Source organism: Cynoglossus semilaevis, chromosome 15, assembly GCF_000523025.1.
Source record: "Cynoglossus semilaevis isolate Cse_v1.0 chromosome 15, Cse_v1.0, whole genome shotgun sequence".
Lineage (NCBI taxonomy): Eukaryota > Metazoa > Chordata > Actinopteri > Pleuronectiformes > Cynoglossidae > Cynoglossus > Cynoglossus semilaevis.
In genome coordinates this window covers 4,009,230-4,025,229 of record NC_024321.1, presented here as the reverse complement: position 1 = coordinate 4,025,229, position 16,000 = coordinate 4,009,230, and the positions used below count along the sequence as shown (strand labels likewise).

The window sequence follows — 16,000 nt, the reverse complement described above, 5'->3', positions numbered from 1 at the left end:
CTTCTGAATTTAATCAATTTTGTATCAACTGTTTTGTTCCTTAGTCCAACTAACTAAAAGAAAACTGAATATGCACAAAGCTTTTGGAGTCCAGAATATTTTCTCTGAGTGAGATCAGCTTCGTGGCAAGTTTCAGTCGACCCCCAAGATTTAATTACTGCTAATTATTATTTAAATCTGTGTCTCTCGACTGTGGGTGGTTTTCTTTTATCTTGTTTGAGCTAATGTATATTTCCTAATGGCAACTGTTACGTTACCCTTCCAGTGTTCGTCCTCCATCTGCAGAAGTTCAAATACAGGTCAAGTTTAGTAATGATCAAACCAAAACTGTAACTCATACAGAGGAATAGATTAAAGTACAGCCTAAGGAAATATGAAAGTTGTAGAAAGACTACATTTCTGGAAATGTCGGGAATGTCTGGTGGATTCCAATCCTGGGAATATGCAGCAGTTACTGTGTAATGGTGAGGATTTTTCTATTTTGCTTTGAAATAAAGTTAGCCAGCAGCACAAAAACAACCCTTTGTTCCCAGCTTTAAATGTGACTTTTGGTGCCAATTACACTATATTACACAAATAAGTTTACAATGGATAAAAAAAAATAAAGTAAAATGAACTTAAACAACTACAAGAAATAAAAACAGTGCTTGACTCTGGAATTAATGCTTAACAGTGTAAACATTCATCGTTAGAATGGCAGTCAATTGTTGGTAATTGAATAAAATTACTGCATTTCTGGCCATGAATTCAGTCTAGTAGAGGGACAGGTATTTGCATTCAGGACACTTCTTTAAAAAGAGCAGCTATTGGCCTGAGTCACTTTCTTCTCACTTATACAGTATAGTTTCCATAGCAACCTCACATATGAGTGGCTTCATGAGTCCAAGGTACCAGCTAAACCTGCAGAATTATATCAATCTGTTAATCTCACTGAACCTGCTCGCCCCCACCTTTATCAAGGGTGAGGAGGTTTAACATTATCAAGAGAGCAAGAGGCTAATTGCTCCTGGGATGCTAAAGACTGTAATTAAGAAGCATTGAATTTGACTTCATTTAAAAAAAAAAAATAGAAAAAGACAAAATATCAGAAGCTCATAAAAACATAACAGATATTGCAGACATTAAACAGCAAAACAAAACCAGATATTGCAAAATGAGACATACATAGAAAGTTTAATAAATATCAAATTAATTATTTACTAATAAATTAATAAAAAATAATCTTGAAAACCATGCTTAGAGATAATTAAAAAAATATTTAATCTTGAAAACCATGCTTAGAGATAAGCATGATAAAAAAACATTAAAAAAATAAATTAAAAACACTAAAATCTTAAATCATCTGAAAAAAATTAAATTTAAACAAAAGACAGAAATATCTAAGAGTTGTTTTAAAAAACCAAAGGGATAGAAAAGACAAATGGAAAGAAACATAACTCCACATTTAGCCCTAATATTTAAAAACTGGATCAAAGTCACTCCTGACAGACGTCTTTCAGACATGGTTTCAGTTAAGGATCTGTTTACTACCATGGACAGTTCCCTGCTGAGCCTGCACACAGAGAGCGGAGCTGTCCGTGGTGCCGCTGACTGCATCTGCTCTTCACTGGCTTCACTGCATTACTCTGAACAGACAACTTCACACATCACTGCCTTCACACTCGTCTGTACCCCTTTGTTTGTCCATCTCATCCCACTCACTACACTCGTCAAACTCTGCTTTGACACCGTTATTCACACAATGTTTTCCAAAATCCCTCAAAAAATAAATACCGAGTCAATTGTACTTTCACACTGCTGAGAGCTCATCACTCCTGCAGGCTTATTTCCATCACTCTGCAGCCTACTTTTTTTTCATTTTTCAATCTTACCAATCCAGTCTTTCTTTGTTTAATGCCACTGCAAAATTTGTATCATAACAATGTGATTTTAGTGGCGTGTCATTATGATGTCAGTATCAAGCCCTGGGCTAAGAAGCTGCTGCTCCTGCTGTTGGTGGTGGTGGGGCCTGGGCTAGAAGCTGCAGAGAGCGTTTTTTGGGAACTTTTTGCCCTTCATTATTGCTCCCAGGTGTAAGTCAGACTCTTCTGGTGTTTTTATGTCCTAAATTATGATGTTACCACTGTGTTAACGTAGCTGCGTGACATGGTATGTACAGTGAAAATCTAGTCACGTCACATACTAGGAACAGAACTCCGACCTAAGTCAAAGACCTCCTGTGTAAAGTTACTTACATATTCACAGTCAAACAATTACAGAACGTACAATAAACACAGAAACCATGCATTCGTCAACTACTGTTCAGTCTAAGCAGCATATTTAATAGATTTCTAACCAGGATTTTCTCATTGATGAACATGATGTGACACAATACTGTGAGCCATGGCACACAGATCTAGACTGTTGTCATGGAAAATGGAAATTAGATTCAGCGCAGACTATGTTTAGTGGCTTCCGAGTCCTTATACTGTCGGCGGAGCTCGCCAGTCATCAGATATCTTGCCAACACCCCCAGACAGTTATTTTGGGAAACAAGACCAGACTTCTGTTTGAATGAATGCAGGAGAGAACTGCAACTGCACTTCCACTGACTCAACGCTCCATTGCCTGGTTAGGTTCCACAGCACATGTTGCAGATGTGGTTTTATTCCCGGCAGTATAACATTAGAAGACGATAGCTGACAGCAGTTGTTTCTAGTAGCTGTTGCCGTGGGCTACGGCTATTTAGTTTGACTATCATTTAAAGATATCCCCAAACTCTCCAGGCTGAGAGACACAAAAGGAAATGTGTTGATACTAAATCTGATGAGTATCAGGTGAACTCTCTAACCGAGCAGTTTAACGAATATTTTTAAAATATTAAAAAGTTGTAGATAGAACATTATCCCAGGAGAACATAGGAGTTTTAAAGGCAGCGCTCAGCCTGAGAATGGAATTCAAAGAATTCAAAAGAATGTTGACTCACTGTGCCAAACTGTTAGGAGGCGTATCCGAGTCCTGTGAGTTTCTCCATGTTGTGCATGGCTTTTTATTTATAATATTTACAATTATGCCCCATCGATACATTTTTTTTAAATGAGCTTCAGAGAAATTATGAACAAATACAACTATACTACCTAACAGGCTACATACGACCCTGACATCTTGGATTAATAGCAGGTCACATTCAACGTTTTTAGACGCCACCTACAGCCTTTTTGAGATAATGCAGCCTACTCCTAACGTCTTGATGTGAATTGATTGTTTTTAATTTTAACAGATTCACGAAGCATCGTTACATCCTTATTAACAATTCTTTGGAAAAATTGGAGGAGAATAATGCGAGTTCTAAGATCCACAGTTTTCAGGGTGGATTTCAACCTTTAAAACTTGAAAACCACAGGTTTGAAAACTGTGGATCTGCTCCTGTTAGCAGCAGCCAAAGTGAATGTAGTGTTAATTCAAATCACTAACTGGAACGATAACAACACATATATATGAATTAAAAACAACGAAGAGGCTGATTGGCACGTTTCGAAATACGGAAGAGTTCACATTATTTAAAGTTTGATTTTGAAATACCGTTCAGGCAGAACTTAAATAATTACCTCCAAATGTTTATAAGATAATTAGTAATGTATATTGATTTTATTTTTATTTTTTTACTGATACCCCGTGATATCACCAGTTCCGAAGAATTTAATTCACAACAGATTGAAGCTGCATGCTGAGTGGGTTTTAAATGTGGGGCATTTTTTTGCACTGACATGACAGACAAGCCTCTGAAACCTCACGATAATCATTTTACAGTGCTGGCTTGATTGAAATGTCTCTCACACACACAAACACACGCACACACCGAAGCCAAAATACTGCCCTGTTCCCTCCAAAATAAAAGAGAAATTAGTCCAGCAGATGTGGCTTTAATGACTCAATCACCATTCAGTTTGTTCTTTTTAAGTGTGCCCACAGATGGATATTGTTCCAACTCTCACACCCCTGTGTACGGCCCTAAAAATAACATCAAATGTATGTTGGTAAACAGCTGCTGGAACGGGCGCGTGAAACATCAGCATGTGACAACAAGGCAGATAATGAAGCACATCTTAATGTGACGCACAGGCAGTAGGTAAACACTGTCATTCCATTCAGCAGAATTACCAAACACACTGGTTAAGGACGCCGTTGGACTCCCTTCACAGCTGCAAGCTCCACATCCCATTCTACCTCGACGCTCGTTGTAGGGAGCAAACAAGACATTCATACGCTTCTGACATAAGTACTTGTTTTACTCCCTATGCCATCATGTTTTGTATTAGCCTCCTCGTATGGGCTAATTTACAGCCTTTCACTATGTTGAAATTCACTGCAGGCTGTGAGTAAATGTAATTACTGCCATGGAGCCACACAACTGAGCGCTTTTAAAAAATTTTAAAAAAAAAACAAGCAGCAAGTACGCCAAGAACTAGGCGATCAGATGACAACTTAAACTTAAATCTGTCATGAACATCATAAGCAACATTTATTTATAATATGTATAATAAAGAACAGTTTTCATGATCTTTTCCATAATTTCGGTCGTTTTGGCCAGGTTGGAATCTCACTTTGACAAAATAATCCTACACAATATTTATTTTCTAATAACATTTTTAGGGTATAAACAGAACATAATAATTCAGAGACTCAAGAGAAGTCAATCTTGTAAATATGATCAACATCGTGGATTTTGCTGATAGCAAGCAAGCAAAAAGTCCGTCTAGGCTGGACAATATGACAACAATGTAAACAAAGAAGTTCCCTACTACTAATTTCTATATGTTGGTCTGTATTAACTGTATTACTGAAGTCGAATATTTCACGGTTCTGCTCAATGCTTTGGTCCAAAGGAAGTTGAATTGTGTAATTTTACAATGTTGCTCAACAACAACAAACAGCAATTTGTGTGGTGCAGATAAGCAGCCATTGACTAATGATACATTTTGCAGTTGGCAGGCAAGTTAAATAGTTGCCCTAATGCAGGAAATGACAGACGTAGAATCTGAAATATGCCATCTTCTCACACTGATCAAATTACAGTTCTGCACCATCAAATTGATGGCACACAGTATGATGGTGGTCACAATTTTTTTTGTTATATAAACAGGTGAGTATTACACAGGATGGTTAAAATAATCTTTAGAAAGAGCTACGCGTGTCACAGTTCCCTAACTCTGCATGCCTCTTTCATGTAATACTCTGGGGATTTAGTACCCTGAGTATGTTTATCTTTCCTTCCCACCGCTGCACCAGCTTCCCTTCAAAGTGAAATCCTGAAAATGGATGTAGGGAGACTAAATTAAGGGACCCAATTTAAAGCAGCACCACTTGGCTGATAAGCTGCAGCAGTGATCTGTGAGAGCACTCTGGCCTGCTACATTATGACAATACGCAGGAATAAAGCAGATGAAAGAGAATACCCTGGCAGGAGCAGGAATCAGATGGGCACAGGGAGAGGAAAAAAACAATCTGAAGTCTAATTGTGTTATGCCTCACGGCAGTGAACGGGTCTGGGAAGCCACATTTTCTTTCGACATGTCGTTCAGCATGGTCCCCTCCCGACATGATCACATTCATTTCCGACCAGCTCTCGTTTTTTTTGTCACGTTTTCCCACAGTGCATTTATTGAAGTAGAATAACTGCCCTGGGGTTGTATGCTTCCACCAAGCATTCCAATTGCAGTTTCCGTTGTTTGCACAACTCCATAAAATGAATGTGGGGGCAGACACACAAGACTCAGAAGTGTACTGACACATGTGACCAGCAGAAATCTAATAAGTTCACAAGCCAAAAAATGAGGGTTAGACGCCGGTTATGTAGAGTTTCCCTGAAGGCAACCCCGCAAAGTCTAATTATTTCATGAGTCCATGTGAATAAAATCATTTCTCAGCATGTTCCCTGCGCCCTTGACCTTCACCTCAAAATATCTAATAAGTTAACCTGTTAGTCCAAAGTAATATCGGTGTAAAATTGGGAAAAAAAAAAAAAAAAAAAACCTCTCCGAGGTATTCTTGGAGCAGATCAGGCAAACCTACAAAACAGCATCGACAACTCCAGTGCATACTGATTCCTACTGCTATCACTGGGCCGAGAGCGTTGAACGTGACACTAAAGGCAAATAGAGGGAAACAAATCCCATTAAGTTGGACTATAAACATGAGAGGCTGACATTTGAGGGCAGGCATTTATGCATGTTGGCTGGATGCATGTGACTCAGCAAAAGACATCCTGTGTCATTTATGCCCTTTGGGAAGAAAATGTCACTTTGATGCCACTTGCACTGGCAAAGAAAGTGGAAATAAATAATTCTTTCAACCTCTTGCTCTTTGTTTATTTGAAAAAAAAAAATATATATATTTCCCTCATATTGGTCAACTGTACTGACCTGAACAGGAGTTGGGGCTTTAGTTGTCATTGATAAAAATAATAATAATAATATTTTAATAATAATAATTTTGATAAGTACAAATATTTATTAAATGTATTGTTATTTTTCTTATTAAAACTTACAATATACAATTTTGTTTTTATTAGTTTGATTTTTAAAATAAATAAATAATAATAATAATAATAATAATAATGTCAGAGTAAAAATAAGTTTTAATTAGAGTAATCTAAGTCAAATACCGGGGGGACATTTATTACTACTCTTGTTGTTCTTTAAATGTCACACTTTCCACTCGCAGCATTGTTGTTCTAGCAACAAGGAAATGCGTTTGCTGAGATTATACAGGGATAAATGTGACATGCATTTCTCCGTGGAGCTCACTCTACTATGTAAATTTCTCAAATTAATTATTTCATCCAATATACCAGAAGCTGTTGAATCCAATGCTGCGTGATACAGAATATGTAATTTCTGTATTAATTGGTGACAACAAACACGTTAATTATCTGAGATAGACTGTATACCACAGTTAATTTGGCTTCGGTGTCAGGGGACAACGTTGGAGCAGAGGGTTGAATAAAATACAACTAAATATTATATTACGTGTAAATGACCCCTGTGTCTGTTAAACAGAAATTAATTTCTTGAGGCTTCTATTTTGTTGTGACAGTATTTAGAGGCCTTTTTACTGGGGTGACCCTCATGTTGTGCACCCCAGTAAACACAGTACACAAGTTTTATTTGAGAATTTAAACTAATTCTTCACCAGCAGTCTCAACGCAGGAACAAGACAGTTTTTATTTTTCCTTGTAGCAACGAATATAGTTTTTTTGTGTAATATGGTGCATTTAATTTTAAAACTGCCCTCCAGCACAATAACATTCATTTAAGTTCATTAAGTACTAACAAAGACAACACTCACATTACCAAGGAGACATGAATCTAACATGACATACCTGCTGGGCCTCAGATGGTCATACGCTCGCAGAAATGTTGAGAGGTCTTTTAAAAATACACCCGGTGAGAGTGTCTTCACAGGTCAGTTACTTCATAATCTAAGAAGAAAAAAATAAGAGAAACACAAATATGAAACGACATGGAGAGTGAGCTCACAACTTTAACCGACTCCAGCCAACGCAAATGCCTACTGATCCGGGATAAATCTTGGAAGAAATGTCAAAAAAATTAAAAAAAATTAAATAAAATAAGACCCCATGTGACACGTGTGTGGGTCATCCTTCTGTCTGCCTGACCGACTTGATCATTTCTCTGCTTAAAGAGCTGCCAGACCATGGCTCATTATGCTGTCACATCAGCTGGAGTGAGACAGGGGAGCTGCAATTTCGCAAGGTTTGTGCCATTCAAGTTCGAGGTGCAGCTCCAGACTACGAGTCCAGCTGAGTGACATGTGGTTAAAATGTAGACGGACAACGGTTTCAGGGGAATGTTGTTTAAAAAAGAAAGTGATTTTTTTTTTCAGACAATTGTTTCACAGAGAAAAAGCTGCTCAAAATGAGGACATTCTCTTTTGGCAAACATCAACTACTTTCCCTGAAAGAATCATCAGTGCTGCTTGGTTAATGTGCACTCGCCCGTGCCTGCTGTAGGGTGTGTTAAAGAGCAGCAGAACACAACTGCGAAGTAAATGTGTGTGTGTGTGTGTATGCGTAGGTACAACTTCTTCTTTCCCTCTGGTTTATTCCAACATCAAGGCTGCATAAAACGTGACATTAAAAAATTTGTAGAAACAAAGATTTGGAAATGTGCCAAAATTAAAGCCCCCACAAAAAAAAAAAAAAAAAAAAAAGTCACTGCAACAATGTGTTACCAACAGATTTACTGAAAATCCTCGATGTCCCTTTTTATTATTATTTTGTTAATTAAAAGACAATATATATATATATATATACATATATATATAGTCCAAACTTGAATATATATAACACTAAACCCAACAGAGAGGGAACACTTGGCCAGGTAGGAACAACGGAAAAACTAGGAAAAACACAATGGGAAGCGATAGTAAACAGATCTGGAATACAGGAACATGGAGAAAACACCTCCAAGACAGGAACCACAAGAACGACAGGTACCAAAATCAAATACGCAACAAAACAACAAAACAGAATGAGGCAGAGAGGTGTGTACTACACACTCAGCAGGTGAGACGACACAGGAAGGCAGACAGACATCACAGAGTTAAGGTTAAGGCTAATAATAATAATAATAATAATAATAATAAATAATTTAAATACACCAAATACACTAAAGGCCAAAAATACCTTAATATTGGGAATTTAAAAGAAGTAGTGAAAGGGATATTGAACTGACAGTTAAAACTCAGCCTTTTGTCAATTAGACAGTTTAGATTATATTATATTCGATTAGATTTAATAGTTTTGATCAAAAACTGGTAAAACTGTCTCTAAACCATGCATCATAGCAGGTCTCACTACTATCTTATAAATATTCCCTTTCATTTTTGCTGCAATGTTACTGTCACAAATCGCCCCTGACAATTCTCCATACTCTTCTGTGTACATGACCTTCAATGGTCGACTCTCTACTGCATCTTTGTTCTACTCTGATTACACAAATCTATCTTGTCTTGCTCCTGCTGACTTTTAATCCTTTTTTACTATAAAGCAAACCTCCACCTCTTTATGATGGAACTCCATCAGCACACCTAACTTCTGTCCTGTCGGCCTTCTACATGTCCTGAACGACCCTCACATACTTCTCTGCCACTCCTGAGTGTCTCATACAGTACCACAGTTCCTCTCTGGGCAGCCGATCATACATTTTTCCTCCATTCACAAACACACAGCACCTCCTTTTGACCTTCGCCGAGCTTTTTTACCAGCAGAAATTTCATCAGTCTTACTTTTCCTTGGCATGAAACCAAACAGCTGCTGACTGATCTTAACCTCTTGTCTGAGCCTTGCTTCCAGAACATTTTCCCATACCGTCATTGTATGGCTAAAGAACTTTATGACTATGAAATGGCAAATACATACTTTAAAAAAGCAGAATTATAAAAATGAACGGAAATGAGACGAAGAACGAATGAAAAAATGTAATGTGAGGATATACATAAGGTCAGTTGAATAGCAAAAAAATAAAAAATAAATTAAATAATAAATAATTGTCATCTAAGATTTTAGTTCATGGATAAACATGCATTGGAACCAATGCAGAACCACCACCAGAAATATATAAACGATGATGAGCCAAAATGCAAAGTTTGTTTAAGATCCATGACTGTTCAACCGTGAGAGTCACAACAATGGAGGCTGAGTGAAGAATTTCAGGCTGTGATTGGTGCGAGGCGTCAGTGTCAGCTGTCTGCACAGACACAGTCAGATCCCCTGTCTGTCACCTTCTCAGGGGCCTGCCATTGATCATGTGTCCACTGGGTTTTGAGAGCTAACCAATAAAAATCAACTGTGTTTACTGGCAGGGTTCTGAACCGGTGAGAGTCAGTGAGAACCAGTGTACTGTACACAAATGTAGAACACGCTATTTTTTTTTTTTATAATCCACTCCTAAGAAATGCTGCATGTGTAAAGTTAACTTTAGACTTAAAACTTAAAAAAGTCCTAGAAATGTGTTCTCCTTAGCGTTCTCTTAATGCCGCAAGGATACAACTATATTCCTAGGTTTCCTTAAAATTAACGGTTGAATGTTTTATAATCATAAAGTTATGCTTGTAGCATTTCTGATTATAATCTCTATTAATTAATAAAAGGCAACACTGTGCTTTTCTTATTTCTTATAATAACATTTGCAGTTACATAACTACACAGATTGAGAATAACTAATATATATATATATTGTATGTGGCCAATGGTAATGTTTTCACTTCTGCTCCTTCTCCGTTCGACAGCAGCAACATGACGCCATCTGCTAAGCCACATTTCAGTTGATTTAAACAAGCCACATTTTCTGTAGCTGCCGATTGGGTCCGAAGTTGTTTGCGTTTGGCGGTTTACTTGAAGTCACACTGTTTGACGAACGCAGGCAGGCGTCGTGAACGGCAGCTGCTGACACCTCCAAAACGCTCACCTCTTCCTTCCACTGACTTGCCAATGCTGCTATTTTCATCCCACCCACCGATCAGCCTAATCCACTGTCGGAGGATTTAAGCACTGCAGCGCAGCGCAATTGTGCCGCGGCAAAATAAGTGTGGCTTAATTGGAGCAAAGGCTTAATGAGGGCCCTTTGAGGATTATCATCCGTGGCTTAGGAATGGCCCAGGTAACGGAAGACATGGTCGAAGGGATCACTTCATAGCCTTCTAAATTGGAGTGACAGAGTTAAGCTGCAGCTCTCCTCGTGTAACTTCACTTTTGGATTTGATTTGCCTTTTATTTATTCTATTCTGCAGGTGGGATTAGAGAATTTGTGTAAGGATCACCATGGGAAATACATTTACAGAAGCGGCGTTGTTGTTTTGCTGCTGCCGGGAGGAAGTTAAGAGGCACATATTTCTTTTTCACTTCATCTTGTAAACTGAAGACCTTGTAAATCAATAGTTGGATCAATCACTCAAAACAAAGGACATGAGGTAAAAAAAAAAAAAAAAAAAAGCTTGAGAAGAAGAAAAAAGGAGACAGTGTCATTGTTTTAAAAGCTGGAGGCTGAGCTGCAGGTGGCTAAGACAAAGATGCTGAAATTGACAACTAAGGTTGAAGATTTGGGAGTTGGAGTTTATGGACAAACTATTTGAGTATAAAGAGACCACGTTTTAGAGGTAATGCTTAGATACTCTAGAAGAAGTAGAAGAAGAAGAAGAGGAGGGGGACAAAGAAGAAGAAGAAGAAGAAGAAGAAGAAGAAGAAGAAGAAGAAGAAGAAGAAGAAGAAGAAGAAGAAGAAGAAGAAGAAGAAGAAGAAGAAGAAGAAGAAGAAGAAGAAGAAGAAGAAGAAGCATTTATAGGTAAAAGTGCAGTGAGAAAAAAGGAAAGTATGGAAGGAAGGAAGGACAAAAGGTTAGATGATTAAAGGAGAGCAGGGCTGAGGAAAAAGGAAAGTATGATGATGAAAGACATACAGGAAAGGTAAAGAAGAAAGTGGAGGTGAATACGATGGAGAGAAGCCAGGTGAAGTTAAGTAGAAGAAAACACAATAGGAGTAAGTTCATCTGAATTTTTAGATTTCCCACCTTCCTAAACTATAAATTACCCGTGTTTTTTAACACTAGCTATAAAATGTTACATTGCTATAAAATGTATGCAACAAAGTATGAAATTAATTTTTTGCACCAATTATTTTTTACAGCACCTGCACACAAGCAGCTACATCTCATTATTTCATAGGTTTTTAATTTTCTAATTAGTGCCTGAATAAATTGATGAATTTTCCTTCCATTAAATGTCAGAAATTAGTGGAAAACAACACGCAGCCGTTACCCAGGGCAAAATAAAATGTCACCATATTGTTAAATAAATGTGACCAGAAGACAAATCCTTCAAATTAACTAGAGGTGACGAATAACAAAGAGAATCCACAGCAAACCGTTTAGAAACAACAACGTTTTCCTGTTATTTTTTTACGGATATTGACTCATTATTAGGTGACTTTTTAATGAGGTGTTTACTGACTCATCTGTGGGTTTACAAGGTGACAAGTCATTGGGCAGCTGACATTTGATGAGTGGTCATTCCTGCCCAGTGCAGGATGGGAAAACTATATTCCTGCCACTCTTAAGCAGGGATCGGTTCATTTCTCAGAAGAATTCTCTGCCTGTGTTTTTTTTTTTTTTTTGTCAGTGACAGTCACTGATCAGATATGACGGAACAAGATGAATGGTGAGGCTGTGAACAATCCAATCCAGTAACTGCTCTCACCAGGAACAAAAGGCCAGCCTGTCACCAAGACTCTTCTTCCTTCAATAAGTTTGTATCCTTTTTAGGATAAATATATATTTTTAACTATCTATAATTATTAAAACTTATGAATAAACACAAAACACAATCTTAAACAATTATATTCTTACACTGAATACAAATCAGGTTCAAACAAAATGCAGCAAATACACATTTCTGAGTCGGTGCATCTTGATGAGATCACGTGACTGCACAAATGACAGCTACTTCAGTTCCTTTAAGTACTTTGTGCACTAATCTTTCTACTCTGTATTTGTAACACAATATAACAAACATGCTCAAAGAGTATTTACAGACAAGCAAAAAATATGTTTCTGTGGTCGCCAGAAATTTGTGAGGTCAAAAAATGGGCCCAAAAAAGGCTGGGAACCACTGTTTTACAACAACTGTCTCCACAAATCTCCTCTATGGTCTTCCTGTCCCCCTCTTTGAAAACTCCAACATCCTTAACTTCATCTCCGTCTAAATGTATTACTTCATTATAATACATTGTACTTGTCAATTCATTTATGACATTGTTGATGTACATTGTGGAGCTGCAGAACAGTGCCATCCTTGGACAAAGGTAACTAAGTCATCAACGTGGTCGACTCATTTTCCATATATTCGGAGTGGCTGTTATCGATTGCGATTGATGGTCGTTTATTTAACTTTATGATGATTGACCCAGCTTTTCTCCAGTGGCTGTTCCATTAAGCTGCACGGAAAGTAGTGGTTTCTAGTAGTGCTGTGTCATTCTGCCAAGCCAAAGTCATTCTGGATGGAGGAGGGAGTGTTACAACCCAAAGTCAATCCCTTGGGTGCACTCAAAAACCGATTAGAATAAGGCATAACAAGGGAGCAGGAACTTTTTGCTGTAGTAATTCAGTACTCACCAATATGACCTTTTTCCTTTCTTCCCACTTTAAAGCTTGATGTTCATTTTAAACAGGCCGTGTTTAAAAAAAGGTTCTGATGAATTTACCCAAAAAGCTAAAAATAGCACGCAGTTACACATTTAAAAGGTGTCATTCTTAAACTTTAAAGTAGTCCAGTTGGTCTCATTTATCATGTTTTGCGCGGCTGGATGACATTTTAAGCTCAATTTAGTTAGGCCTTAATGTGATTCTGGTACACAATGAAACTTGTTCAATTTCCTAGTTCCCATCAGGCTGTGTGATACATCACCACATCCCTGTTGTATTTTATGACCTAATTTTACACCGCCCACTATTGTGAATTATTATTTTACATTTTATTTGATGGCTTCCCTGGTCTGAATTCAGCCAGGGTGAAAACATGGCCGAAGTCATTATCTATGACAGTGAGCGCCACGGCGCCCGCACCTCAGGGTGAACTTCGATTATGCAGGAAGACAAAGAGGAGAGCAAAAAAATTGGAAACTGCAGTCCAACTGATAAATATATATATATATATATATATATATATGTGTGTGTGTGTGTGTGTGTGTGTGTGTATAAATATAGATATATATTGGGCTGTCAATTAATTGAAACATTTTAATCAGATTGATTACAGAGTAGCTAAGGACTAATCATGGGTAATTACACCATAATTTATCATCATTAATTCTGATAACTGCAGGAAAATTCTCATTCTTTCCCCATGCATACGAANGATTAACTAAAAGATTAACTAAGGATTGGCATTTATAGATAATAAACTAATACATAGGTAAAGGGTACAATAATGGATTCAAATTTACTAAAGACAATACTAAACACAAAATAATAATAATAAAAGGAATCCTTACTCTTTTTTTAGTTGAGAACAAAGCCACAGCAGAAAAAACACTATTCTTCACATATGCAAAGTCGACCATGCAACCCCGCCTACATATTCTGACACTTTACTGTTAGAGGGTATGTTTTTCCATACAGTACAGAGAGATTATGTCAGACTGTGATCTATATTCCCCGAAGAAGCTTTATATACACGAGCCACGTGCTGTATTTTCCTTCTTTTCATCTCATCCTTCAAAGAGAATACAAGGGGCAGAAAGCAGAGTCAGCTATATTGCCTTGTTCAATGTCCAAACAATGGTAAATGTGGATGAAAGAGCATGTGGGAACAGAGAAAATTGGTCCATAAGGTCAGCGAAATGTCACAAAAAACATCAACTTTCAACTCGGAGCAACTTTGAGGCCGGCAGCTTGGATTAGGTTAAAAAACAAAAAAAGAATAAATAAATAAAGACTTAAGAAACAGGGAAGTGCCCTTTTTAAAAACATAAACAGATGGAGAAGTTAAAGATAGAAGGTGATAGCACCTGCCAGACTGTGTTATCAACGAATTAAAAGAACATAAACATTGGAAAACAGAAAAACACTGTTTTATTGCACTGTGCCGACAAAGTGAAAATGGTATAAAACAGATAAGTCCTTTTGGTGCCAAATAAAAAAGGCAGCAGCCTGGAAAATAATTGTGCCTCAGTCCCAGTATGGAGAGCTGTGGCTACCTCCGAGTAGAGCCGCATGAGTGCTCCCTCTAAACAAAGGTTTATTACATCACTGCTTGTAAAACACGAGCCTGAGTCAGTCCCTTGCACTGTCTCAACCTTGGGATTTTGTTTTATGAGGGCACTCTTGAACAATTTGCAGAGAAAGAAGCGTAGCAGCAGCACCATCATCTTAGTCTGTACATCCATAACCAGACTCATGAAATAACCTGGTAAAACCTGATTTAAGGGTAGTTCTACTACAGTAAAACAACTGCATCTTATAACATGTTACGATACAAACTTTTACATAAAACAACAACTATTTGCTAAATATTGGCAGCATTTTTTCAGTTAGAATGTCTCAAAGGAATGTTATGTTTTTCTAAAAAAATATAATATATATATACTGTATTTTTTTACAATCGGAGATCACAAATGTATCAATTGTAAAAAATATCCAAACACAACAAAGAAAATTTTGTTTTACTAAGCTAAGATAATGTATTAAGTTATAACTACATATCTGAAACATTGTCGTCAGTTAGAAAAGAGACCGGGAAAAAAACAAAAAACAAAAAAAAAAAAAACAGCTAAACTATGGCTAATAACTGCTACAATAAAGTTAAAAGTTGCCCAATGATTCTTAGAATAAATTCTAAAAAATGAAAAGATTGAGCTCATTTAGCTTAATCTTAGCCAATCCTTTAAAATACAAAACAGATGTTCAAATCTGACAAAATTGACACTAAGCTAGCATAAATATGGCCGATAAAACTGTCAAGATGTCAACATTAAGTTAAAAATAACTATTGAAAAAAAACGCAGTGCTTCATAGATCTGCTGCGATCGCGGACATAATAATTTACACTGCATTCCAATGTGGCTTATTATTGGACTGTGTAATTATGCTGCCATATTTATGATTAATTGTCTCCTGGCCTTACGCACTTGCAGGTATGTGGTAGTTGGTGCAGTGCACTTCACGGACTAATTAAAAACTGTTGACCTGACAGTATCACACCCTGTCAAACACATGCATACACGAAGCAGGTTTTTAAGGAAGGAAGTGTGATAGCACATGACAGCAAATACACTTTTAATTACATGCCTACTACCATGTGATCCTGTGGTAAACAGCCATAGACAAAGACCAAGGCCAAGACCAGCTTCCAGAAGGATGGAGACGAAAAAGCTTAGATAAAGACTCTGACAGCGGATGTGCTTTCCCCTGCAGTATATTGTGTTTAGAATAACAACAACAACAACACA

At 37.3% G+C, this 16,000-nt stretch overlaps 1 protein-coding gene across 2 annotated transcripts in view; it reads right to left on the bottom strand.

Moving 5' to 3' along the window:
• The window catches only part of lingo2 (leucine rich repeat and Ig domain containing 2), a 199,125-nt gene that overhangs the window by 119,659 nt on the left and 63,466 nt on the right, over positions 1–16,000 (bottom strand). For both annotated transcript variants that reach the window (XM_017039506.2, XM_008326579.3), the window contains one exon: positions 7,361–7,459. The gene's annotated coding sequence lies outside the window, so the exon portion shown is untranslated. The remainder of the gene's footprint in view (positions 1–7,360; positions 7,460–16,000) is intronic.